An 8539-nucleotide genomic window follows, 5' to 3' on the forward strand; every position below is an offset into this window, starting at 1 on the left:
GAATATTAATAATATTAACTATATATTAAACTAAAATATAGTATACTATTACCTGAATAATATTAATATTATACTATTATACCATTCTAAGACACTCAGCAACAGACAACAGAAACTCGACCAATTAAGCTATCCTTTAGAGATATTTAATTATGCTTATTATACTAATATTATTTTGTATATTGATATATTATTAGTTATTACATATAATTTTGCTAATATATTAATAGTTATATTTAAAACTATAATATAATTCACATATATATAATAACATATTTATTTATTATTATTAATATATATTTATCTCTCATCATTATGTTATCAATAATAATTATTTTGTATTTATTAATATAATTATCAATATATTTTAAATATTTACTCTTAGTATATCAATAATATTGACTATACATTAAGCTAAAATATATTATACTATTACCTAAATACTATTAATTTTATACTATTATACCATCGTAGTATAATAATAATAAAATTACACTATTATTAATATTATATTATCATACGAGTGTAGTATAATAGTATATTATTGTCTTCATTAATAGACAAATAAATTTGTAAGAGTGAAACAGTTTCCCATGTGCATTTGAGACTATCAACTATATATAGATGATATATTAAGATAATATAACTATATATAGATGATATATTAAGATAAAAAAAAATATTAGACTATTACTTACAAATAATATGACACAGTTAGTATTAATATTATAATATTATACCATTGTAGTATAATAATATTAGTATTACACTATTATGAATAGTATACTATTATACCATTGTAGTATAATAATATTAGTATTACTATTACACTTTTTCCAATAATCATCATAAAAAAACCATCCCTCAAAAATTGTAACCTCAACCAACACTACTCTTTAATGAATTATATTTACACCAATGAATTGTTATTTCATTAATAGAGAAACAACTAAAATATATTATATTATTACCTGAATAATATTAATATTATACTATTAAATCATTGCACTATTGATTTTATTAAGAGACAAATAAATTTCTAAAGAGTGAAACAACTTTCCATGTGCATTTGACTATATATATATATATATAATTAATTAATTAATATTATACTATTACTTACAAATAGTATTATAATGTTAGTATTAATATTATATTATTATAACATTGTAGTATAATAATATCAGTATTACACTATTACTTACACATAGTATTATATTATTATTACATAGTATTATATTATTATTAATAATATTATACTAATATATAATTGTAGTATAATAATATTAATATTACAAATTTTTTTTTTTTCTAAGTAAAGGTTAGTTCTATATTAAAGAAAATAAAAATATGTACAGGAGTTAGACCTTCCGAGGAGGCTGAGGCCAGTCCTCAAATAGTAAAAACTGGACCATACTGTCTATCCGTTGACTCTGATTTACAAAAAACATTCCATGATTCTGATCTTTCCTAGCCATCTGACTACTTGGACTTGTACTGACAAAACTATCAGTGATAATTTGTAGGCAAAACCTTTTGACATCATTGACTCTAACACAGATAAAGCTGACTGTAATAAACTGTAACAGACAGAAGTAGAAAGACTGAGACATTAGACTGAGACAGACAGAATGAAGACGCTTCATAAACATCGAGACCATTTCAAAATCTTTGGCAAAAGCACCCATCGAATTTTACTCCACCTAGCTGGACGACGCTAGCTGCATCTCCTTCCCCGGGCTGGGCGAGTCTAGCCAAATGACAAAGCCTTCCTAGTCCAGAATCGGCTCTCCCAAGCCAAGTTGCAAACGGTCATTGAGCGCGTCCCTCTTCATAGCATAATTCGAAGGTGGTAGGATTTCTTGAACCGAAGCCTCCTGAGCGAGAACCTCCCGAACCGGGGCATTCTGAACCGGGATACCCTGACCCTGGCCTTCCTTGATGCGGTGTGCTCTGTACACTAAACCATTCATATCCCCCAGGAGAATGTCACTGTCCCGAGGGCTTGCAGAAGCATGAGAGGTCGAGATGGGGTCACCGGGCTCTTCCTCAGAAATGTACACAGAGAGATTAACCACCACCTCTGGTCTAATGAGCCTGCTCGGGAACCTGAGACGGAATGTCTGATAAGTACCTTGCGGGACAAGGCTCTCCTGCTCCGAGCTAGGGGAAGAGGGGGGAACAGAGGCCATAGGGGAAACAGGGTGCAAATTCTCAAGGTCAGGGCCGACTCGAATGCCAGACCTCCCTCCTCTTCTCGGAATGCCTCTGCTACGCGGCATGGTGAATACCAGAGACCCAAACAACCTTTCGTCCCCTTGAAAATCGGCAGCAAGAGTGACCCGTCTCACAACACAAGCATTTACAGAGGAATTCTGGCTATGAGTTGGCCCAGAAATAACAATAAATAGAACAGAGACAATTACCATCGCGGGAGGAGGACGCATCGCCATAAACCTGTTCCTCATCGAGTTCAGAGCTGCCATGCTCGTCATGAATGCACAGTCCCCTCGGCTCTGATCCAAATAGCGCTCATCCGCCTTGAGCATTAACTTATAACCGCCTTCGCAGACCTCCGGGTACATGCGTCTGCCATCCGTCATCGCTGCAGGTGTCGTGGCAAGCAGCATAGTTAATGGCAAGTAGAAGCACCCGCATCCGGGTGCGAATTCTCTATCCGAGACCTGTCCTGAGAGACGATTTCCTGCAGATTAGCAATTTGGTCTCGGGAAGGTAAGCTGTCTATGGTGCCTTCAAAGTGATTTTCTTTTGCCTCCACTCCCAGGTTGGCTAGAAGGTCTGCCAGCTTGTTCCCTTCTCTTCTGGTATGCTTGAAAATGATTTCTTGGTGCTGAGAGAGCCAGTGATTAATTAGTTCGAGCCTCTGGGCCATTCTCCAGCTGCCGCTTACCTTATGAATTGGGGAGCCATGTTGAAGCTTTGTGGCCATTCTGATTATGATCTGCGAGTCTCCTTCTATGATGAGGGGAAAGAAATTTTTTCCGTGTGCTATTTTAAGACCTCGCCATAGACCTTCCAATTCTGCAGAGTTGTTTGTGTCCCAGCCTATCGATCCCATGTAGATGCATAAAGGATTGCCGTTATGATCCCTAAAGACTCCTCCATAACCTGCTTGTCCTGGGTTTCCTTTAGAGGCCCCATCAAAATTGAGTTGGATCATGTCCTGAGGGGGTGGATTCCAAGAGCTTGCTTCCTGGCTATGGTTGTTGTGATTCCTGCCAATGGTTGTACTATGATTTATCCTTAATTTCCAATTGTCCCAAACAGTTTTTTCCTGAGGGAGAGTAGGAAAGTCTTCAGAATGCCATTCTTTTAGAGAAAGAGTCTCCATGATGTTTTGGTGGAAATTATTCCACAGTTTGTCCAGCGGCATCGATTGATCTTTGAATATTCTTCGATTGCGCTCTTTCCATATATTCCACATCAATAGACCGGGAATGAGTTGCCACAACGCATTGAGGAGATTACTTTGAAATGGGGTTTGGCTTCCTTTGCAAATAGTTCCTTTAAGATCTCCTTGCACACTTCTTTCTGTTTGACAGCGGAAAGCTATCTTCTCCCATAATTTCTTTCCAATTGAGCATTCTTGCATAAGATGGAGTGTTGTTTCTTCCTCTTGTCGACACATGTAACATATGGACGGTCCAGAGAAACTTCTCTTTCTGAGATTATCCCACGTTAGGATCCTGTTGTGACAGAGAAGCCATAGGAATGCAGAAACTTTCGGCCAGTTGGACTTAAGCCATACTCTTTCCCATAATTTGTCTTTGTTCACCTGCCCTTGAATGATTAAATTGTAAGCCTCCTTAGTTGTGAAAATTCCCTTTTCTCCGTAACCCCATCGTAGAATGTCCGGTTCTTCTGAGACTCTGATTTTCCTCTTTTGTAATTCTGCTTCGAGGAGTTGTTGAGTCTGGATTGAGCTGTTCGGTAGGAGCTGATGAATGTCTTTCCACTTCCGATGTTCCTGAGTCGCCTCTGTAGTCCAGAAATGGTTGACTTTGGCCAGTTGGTGTATCTCTCTCTCTTCTGCTGGAAGTTCCTGGAGAATGTCTTTTATTTTGGGCAACTGCTGCCATGAATCTTCCCAGAAACGAGCCATATTCCCATTTTTGATCTCCCAGAAGCAGTGCTCTTGGATGAGATATCTGTGTTGAATGGCTGAGTTCCAGATTGCCGACCCCGGGCTTGTCTCAGTCATACGCAGTCTTTCTTCCATAGGAGAGTTACTTGCATACTTTGCCGTCCAAAGGGAGGCCCATGGGGTATTAGGATGGGCAAGCCATCTCCACCAGATTTTAGCAAATATTACAATATTATTAATATTATACTATTATATCATTTAGAATAATAGTATACTAGTGACTTTATTAATAAACAAATAAATTTCTAAGAGTGAAACAACTTTCTCCATGCATTTGGGATTATTGACACTATAAGAATTTATGTTAATTTTTTATTATTATTAATAGCTATATAAATAACAATAACCATATTATTTTATATTTATATAATTATACTTATGATACTAACATTATTTTGTATATTGATATAACATTAGTTATTAGATAAAATCTTGCTAATATATTAATAGTTATATTTAAAACTATAATATATTTCATATATAACATAATAATAACATTTATTTGTTATTAATAATATAGATTTATCTCACCATTATGTTATCATTAATAATTATTATATATTTATTAATATAACTGTCAATATATTTTATATATATACTTCGAGCATATTAATAATTACACTGTAAGGAATTCCCCTTTGAAAAGAACTCCCATAGCTGCTACTCTGTACTAGTTTATAGCGTTGGATGAGGTGTTAGATGATTGAAATAATATTGGCCATTGCATCACCATGCTCCTCTCGCTTTTAAACTTCTTCTTCAACCATCGGGGTTATTTTTCTTCAACAGTAGATTCAACCATGCTTGGAACCATCTCCTCGGGCTTTCTAATTTCTTCAACAATCGAGGTTTCCACTATTTATTCAAGAATAGGTTCATGGTTACTTTTCTTCAATAAGAGATTCAACCGCGCTTGGAACCACCTCCTCGGGATTTTTAATTTCTTCAATAGTTGGGGTTTCAACTGTTTCTTCAACAAGAGGTTCAGGGTTATTTTTCTTCAACATGAGATTCAACAGTGCTTGGAACGAGCTCCTCAACCTTTTTAATTTCTTCAACAATCGAGGTTTCCTCTGATTTTTTAGCAAGAGGTTCAGGTATGCTTAGACCTTTGTTAACTGTGTGAGGTGGAGTCTAGGCGATGGTATTCTACAGGAGAAATGACCCTTTTCAGGTTATCCTTCTCTCTTCTAGAAGATTCAACAGGTGATTAAATCCTCCTCCAAGGTTAATTTTCATTTTCCCTTAATTCTCTATTTCTCTTACTTAAAGAAGAATTTATAAGAATATGAGGTATAGGTTCTGAATTACAGACGTTCAGGGTCCCATTCTTGTTTTTGGGTGCATGATATATATGATGTCTCACCCTAAACCTATGTATCATATGGATTACTTCTGCTACAAGCCCCCTGAAAGCCTCAAAGTGAACTTCCGACGCTATATGGAACACTCTAAGCTTTCGAGATATTTTCAAGATTCATTCTTGGAATTCCAGGTGAAGATACTGGAATGATCAGCTTTAGGAGATAACACTTATCTTCCTACTACAGTGCATTATATTCCCCCGTGGCTCTCCATGGCCACAACATGAGAAGAGATTGAGTAGGTCATGTTGGGTTCCCTAGAAAATATTTTTAAGAAAAGAGGGTTGAAACCCAAGGATATCGGGATTTGTATGGTGGACTACAGTGTATTCAATCAAACTCCTTCACTCTTTTCTATGATTATGAATATGTATAAGTTGAGAGGGAACATTGAGAGATTTAATTTAGGTGGAATGGGGTTGTTGTGTCAGAGTTATTGCCAATGATCTTGCCAAGGATTTTTTACAAGTTCATAGAAGCACATATGAAATAGTTGTGAGCATAGAAAACATTACTAAGAATTGATATTTTGGCAATAAAAAGTCAATGTTGATACCTAATTGCTTGTTTCGTGTTGCGTAATTTGTAGTTCTTCTTTCAAATAAGCACTCTGACCGTCAACATGCAAAGTACAAGATTTTCCATGTTGTGAGAACTTATAAAGGAGCATATGATAAAGCATTCAATCATGTTTATTAGGAGTAAGATGAAGCTGGAAATCTTGATGTGTCATTATCGAAAGAACTTATGGCCATAGCAAGAGGATCATTGAAAACTAATATCACAAGTCTAAGACCTCTTGTTCTTCCCATAAGTGAGCAATTGCTTTTCTTTTCCACCCTTGTTGGGAGAAAGGTCTTCAATATGAATACCAAACCTTATATTCCATATTTTAATTTTGCATCTAAGCATTTATGTATTCATGCTAGAGGAAGAGCAGTGATATATGAGTTTTAGAAGAAATTTCATCTCAAGCCAATACATATAGAGGCCTCGAGGATGAATCTACAATGCTTTGGAAACACTTTCTCAAGCTCAATCTGGTATGAGCTCAGTTATATTGAGGCCAAAGGACGTATGCAGAAAGGCAATCGGATTTTGTAGATTACATTTGGTAGTGGATTCAAGTGCAATAGTGTTTTTTGGAAAGAACTTCGAATAGTGAAATCATCGACTGATGGTCCTTGGGATGATTGCATTGATCAATATCCAGTAAAATTGATGATAGAAGGAACAACTAGAGAAATGAGTTGAAACTATAATACATCTAGTTCAACCTCAGATCTGCGTGTATCTCCTAGATATGTGTGCACTTTGGAGTTCTGCAACTTTGGCATTTTTTATTTGTCCCCATTTCAAGGTATCTCACATGGTTTAACTTTGATTTTTAATTGTCTACACTTCGAGAATATGGCATCTTCAAGATGTATATCCAACCTTTGAATTTCCATACTATGCCACATCCCAAGCTTTAAGAGGGATTTTTCATTTTTATAGTTTTTCTCATGAAAAGTTTGTAGGTAGGCTAGTAGTAGCATCAGGAAAGTTCTTTGTTATTTGTATAAAACTCATTTGTGGGAATTGTTTCAATGGGAAATTCATGATATTTCCCCTTCAAATTTCTCTCCAGGACTACCATTCTTTTCAACATTGCTGAAATAGCTAGTTGAAAATTTTGCATCGTCAAGGTGCTTGAGTGTCGAAAAATTAAATTTCAAAGTGATCATGTTTATGTGTTTTTCATTTACTTGATTTTCAAAGGTAATCTAGTGGATTAATTTCTAAAATTTAGTCATGTTAATGGAGCATGTGTAGTCAACTGGAAATTATTCCTATTGGATTCCAGTGTAGTATATGTTTCTTTCCCAATAACACCTTTCAATTCATAGATCTGAGTGTAGGAAAATTGACAATCCAACTAATGAGTAGGTATCATAGTATTTTTCTTTGTAAGATCACTTTCCTTTTCAAAATAGTGGTTTGTGGGTAGACTAGCAGTGACAGTAGCTGATTTCATTTATTCGCCTTTAAAGAATATCTACTGATATATGTATCTGGAAGGTTGGCATCATAAAGGAAGTCCTTGATTTTGAACAATTACATTTTAAAGGAGGTCATCAAGCTACAAGATGCCCCAAACATGTCCTTCAGCAAGAAAGTAAACATTAGAGTAATATATTTTGGCAGTATTGACTACAAGAATTCCTTAAAAAATACATCGTCCTTCACTAAATACATTGACTGACTATCGATAATAAAATGGTTTGAAGATATTAGGAATTGGTTTGCACCTATAGAAAGGTGACATATGACACACACATTTTTAAATTTTAGGTTGAGGTATACCTACTCATTATTCAAGAAGAAAAGCAGTTGATTGGTTACACTTTCGTTGAAGGAGCACAAGATAAAGCATAATCTCCAAAAAAGGCTATTGATAAAGTATGTCATGTACAAATCCATTCCATGACCATGATATATATATATATATATATATATATATATATATATATATATATATAGATATATATATATATTTCAAGATACATGGTCATTTAATCTTTCTAAGCTCTGTATATGCCACAAGGTCCAAGGAATTATCATGCCTATTGAATACTTTAAGGTCGAAAGAGTTTTAAGTTATTAGGGTTACCTGTAGGAACTCGTGGGTTGCTTGTATTGTAGAACAACCATCACAAGTTCCAAAGAGTTTCACTCTTTTTGTGTAGGCATGTACCCAAATTTATAGGCTATTGTGGTTGAGGACTGGTGCGTAGAGAATTTTTTGGGTTTGAATTATTTCCTAAATGCAGAAAGTGATTATATCAAGATTACTAGCGATAGGGACAAGAGATGATGCTTGGTAAAATGTCTAAGATTGTTTAGAAATCCTGAAAAAACCTTCATCTGATGCCTGATTACTTATATGATTTATCACCCACTAGAGAGTGGCCCGAAGGTAAGCATAAGTTCTTCAATTCTACTTGTCTCTTCATAGATTCCAATATCA

General features: G+C 35.2%; 1 pseudogene; it reads left to right on the forward strand.

Moving 5' to 3' along the window:
• The first annotated feature begins 5510 nt into the window (after window positions 1-5510).
• LOC149231519 (3-ketoacyl-CoA synthase 4 pseudogene) lies at window positions 5511-6783 on the forward strand (annotated as a pseudogene).
• Window positions 6784-8539: the final 1756 nt, after the last annotated feature.

Source organism: Pinus tabuliformis, chromosome J, assembly GCF_031772625.1.
Source record: "Pinus tabuliformis cultivar Carrire ecotype Pingquan chromosome J, CPIR1, whole genome shotgun sequence".
NCBI classification, from domain to species: Eukaryota; Viridiplantae; Streptophyta; class Pinopsida; order Pinales; family Pinaceae; genus Pinus; species Pinus tabuliformis.